The sequence below is a fragment of the Microtus pennsylvanicus genome, chromosome 2 (genome assembly GCF_037038515.1).
Source record: "Microtus pennsylvanicus isolate mMicPen1 chromosome 2, mMicPen1.hap1, whole genome shotgun sequence".
NCBI lineage: Eukaryota > Metazoa > Chordata > Mammalia > Rodentia > Cricetidae > Microtus > Microtus pennsylvanicus.
Window position 1 is genome coordinate 83606479 of NC_134580.1, and position 4390 is coordinate 83610868.

The following is a 4390-nucleotide window of genomic DNA, read 5'->3' on the forward strand; positions in this document are numbered from 1 at the left end:
CCATTCAAGGAGCAACCCACTCCTTCACGGTGCGAGAAATTAATGTAACAGAGCCAAGCAGCCGTACTGTCTGCATGTTTCTTCCTCTCTCCCATCTATGGCTCTGAGCTTTTCTGCTGCATAAAAAAAGTTTGAAAAGTTAACTGAGAAGTAATGTAATTTTAAAATTCAAGCATCCTGCATAGTAACTTACTTGGGACAAAATATCTGTAGCTTTCAGAACGTTGTCTTAGTAAGATGTCCTGGTTTTCTGACTGAAGTGCATCAACTGTTGTGTATTTGGTAATCAGGATCTGCCCAGTCACTGCGACTTGGACCCATCACGCTTTCTTTTTCAAAGGTGTAATTTACAGATAGTAAATCTTGACATATCGACAAGATATTATCTTGACAATAACTTAGCAAAGTTGGTGTGATTCTCACTATTTAGAAGGTTTAAATTTAGGAAGAATGGGGAGGCGGCTTAGTAGTAAAGTTCTTGCCATGAAAACACGAGGACCTGAGTTTAGATCCCTGGCACAAACATAAAAAGCCAGGCCTGTAGTCCCGGCACTGGAAAGACCGAAACAGGTACCTTCTCCAGATTCTGTGACCAGTCAACCTAGTGAAATTGTCAAACTTCAGGTTTAGTGAGAGATTCTTCCTCAAAAAATAAGGGAGAGAAGATTGAGGAAGTGTTGAACTCTGGTTTCTACACTGATGCACACACATGAGCATGTACAACCCAGCCCTGTTCCCAACACCAAAGAATTGGGATGAGATTGTAGCTCAGTTGGTAGAGATCTTGCCTTGTATGAGTGAAGCCTTGGGTTTAATCCCCAACACCACAAAAACCAGGTGTAGTTAGTTGTTCTACCTGTATTCCTAGCACTTGGGAGGTGCTTACAGAGCCTCTGCCACAACAGGTCTCCCAGTTGGTCTCCATCTGCCTCATGTATGCAGAGCAAGGTGTAAGCTCTTAGTTACTTCTCCAACATCATGCCTACTGCCATGCTTCCCACCTTGACTGCCATGGGCTTACCCACTAAAACTGTGATCCCCAAATAAACTCTTTCTTCTATAAGTTGCCTTGGTCATGGCATCTCTTCACAGCAACAGAACAGTGAGTAACTAAAACAGAGTGAGGGGGGAAAAGAGCCACAGTCATGGGTATGGCTCTGATGACAAAGCTGTAATACAAAACTTGAAGATTGTTGGTGTGGTGTCTTGATTCTGCAGTCTCAACACTCAGGAGGGTGGGACAGGAAAAGGACAACACTGGGAGCGCCTGTAATGTGGGATTCCCCTCTGTATGCTGTGAATATGTTTTTCATTTAGTTAATGAATTGCAAATGGTTAATAAAGACGTTGCTTTCAGCCAATAGCTTAACAGAGTAAAGCCAGGCAGAAAATACAAACAGATGTAGAGAGAGAGTAGGCAGAGTCAAAGAGATGCCATGTAGCCGCTGAAGGAGAAAGACACCAGCCACCAGCTGGAACCTTACCGGTAAACCACGAGCCTCATGGAAAAATTATAAAATAATATAAATGGGTTAATTTAATGTGTAAGAGCAAGCTAGAAATATGCTTAAGCTATTGGCCAAACAGTATTACTATTAATGTAGTTTCTGTGTGATTATTTTTGGGTCTGGGTGGCCGGGAACAAACTAACAGCCTCCGCCAACACTCCCGCCTCACAATAAGAAGAAAAGAAAAGGTAGCAGCATTAGCTTGTCCACAAAAACCTGGAATATTCAGAGGAATGCACTTTCTAAAATAAATTCTCTACAAACACATGAGAAACATTTAGTACATTTCTGATTTTTTTTCTCAGTAAGACCCAGGAATAAACTGAATTTATGAGAACAGAATAAACATTCATAAAAACAAAATAATTTGAGAACAGAAAAGGCTGGTTTTTAAGATAGTTGTCAAAATTAAAATTGCAAGTTAGAAATATGGCTCAGTGTCTAGGTATTTATTGTGTGACCATGAGGACCTTTCATATCCCAGCATTGGTAAGATAAAAAGCCAGGTGTAGTCACACAAGTGTCTATAATTCCAGCACTGTAGGATTGAAGACCGGGGGATCTCTGGGACTCACTAAGCACCAGCTTACCTCCAGGTTCAGTGAGAGACCCCCACTCAAGGGAATAAAGTGGTCCAGTAGGCCACCCAGTGTCCTCTTCTGGCCTCTGCTCAGGTGCAAACATGACACACTGGCATTTGAATACTTTACAGCACAAATACTCCAATCGCAGACATACACAAATTAAAATTGCCTTGAGGGGCTGGAGAGATGGCTCAGAGGTTAAGAGCACTGGCTGCTCTTCCAGAGGTCCTGAGTTCAATTCCCAGCAACCACATGGTGGCTCACAACCATCTGTAATGAGATCTGGTGCCCTCTTCTGGCCTGTAGGCATACATGGAAGCTGAACACTGTACATAATAAACAAATCTTTAAAAAAATAATAAAATAAAATTGCCTTGAAAGCAGTATGCAAGTTGGAAATGGAATTAATCAGGAGGTGAATTCATAAATCAAAACAATGAAATCCAAGAGAAAAGAAAGAAAAGTGTGAGAACAAGGGATGCATATGTAGTCAGGTGGTGGGGACACATTCCTTTAGTACCAGCACTCGGGAGGCAGAGGCAGACAGATCTCTGTGAGTTGGAGGCCAGCCTGGGATACACAGTGAGTTCCAGGTTGGCTCCATTTACTTACTTAATTATTTATTTATTTGGGTTTTTTGTTTGTTTGTTTGTTTTTTGAGACAGGATTTCTCTGTGTAGCTCTAGCTGTCCTGGAACTCAGTAGACCAGATTGGCCTTGAACTCGGAGATCTGCCCACCTCGGTCTCCCAAGCGCTGGAATTAAAGGTGTGTGCCATCATGGCCCAGCTACAGTTACTTTTAAGGCAGGATCTCATGAAGCACAGGCTGGCCTCAAACTCTCTTAGTAGCTGGGGTTTCTGAGAAGGAAAAGTATATTATCTCATAAAGGGGACAATTATTTATCCTATTCTTTAGTATGGCTTAAGATGAATCAGCCTTCCTAAAAGGTGGTCTCTTGGACAGGTGATTGACAGGCCCAACTGGATGAACTCTTCAGGGAGTAGAAAACAGTATGAAATGTTCTAATCTTTAGGGCAGATCAGAATGTCATGCCTCCACCTAAGGCCAGAGTAGATTCCATTCTGTTGACTAAGACGAAGTAACTTTCCTTCTATGAGCCTCAGCAGAGCCCTGATAACCTCAATGCCCTGTAAGGCTGCTGTAATATTTTCCCCTCAGGAATGGAGACCCTAAAATTGTTTGAAAGACAGGTTGAAAATAGGGAATAGATGTAATGCATTTCCATCATGAGAATCCAGTGGTATAATTGCAGTGCTGTTTACCAGATGAGATTAGCGTCTGGACTGGCGAGTCAATCCCACCCCCACTTACAGTCTCCAGGTAGGAAGACTCATCTAGGAGGAGGAAAGAAATTCCCCAACAGAGGACGAGAACATTTCCTGCTTTTGGCCAAAGATTGCTCTAGTTATGTATTTGTTTGTTTATTTGTTAATTATGCATATAGTGTGTCAGCATGTTTGTCTGCATGCCAGAAGAGGTTATCATATCTCATTATAGATGGTTTGAGCCACCATGTGGTTGCTGGGAATTGAATTCAGGATATCTGGAAGAACAGCCAATATTCTTAACCTCTGAGCCATCTCTCCAGCCCCCAAACTGCTCTTAAACTCTCAAACCCATTTTCTATCTCCTGCCCTCATCGTTTTCTCATTCTCAAATTTCAGAATGTCTTCAGATGTTAGCCTAAAACTCCATTTGTAGCTCTGGGTGACCTTTACTCCTGACGGTCCTGCTTCCCTCCTAAGTGTTAGGATTGTAGGCGGGCACCATCATGCCTGTTTTTACGAAGTGCTGGACGTGAACTCAGGACTTGTTCATACTATACAAGAATTCTGCCACCTGAGCTGCATCTTCAACCTGAGAAAATTTTCTTTTAAAATCCTTCATTTTTATTTTACATTATGTGTGTGTCTGTGGTTATGTGCATGTGAGTGCAGCTTCCTGCAGATACCAGAAGAGGGCATCAGATCCCCTGTAGCTGTAGTTACAAGGGGATACATGTAACTTTAATTACGTAAAGATGTATTACATTTGTTTATGCTGTGGAATATTACTTTAACTATGTGAAGATGTGCCGCATTTGTTTAACGATGCAAGGATGTGTGTTTAATTATATAAAGATGTGTTGTATTTGTTTCACCTTGCCTGCCTAAGGCATCTGATTGGCCTGGTAAAAAGCTGAAAGGCCAATAGCTAGGCAGAAGAGGGGTAGGTGAGGCTGGATGATAGAGAAAATAAATAGGATAAGAAATCTAGGCTAGGGAGGAGAGGGAAG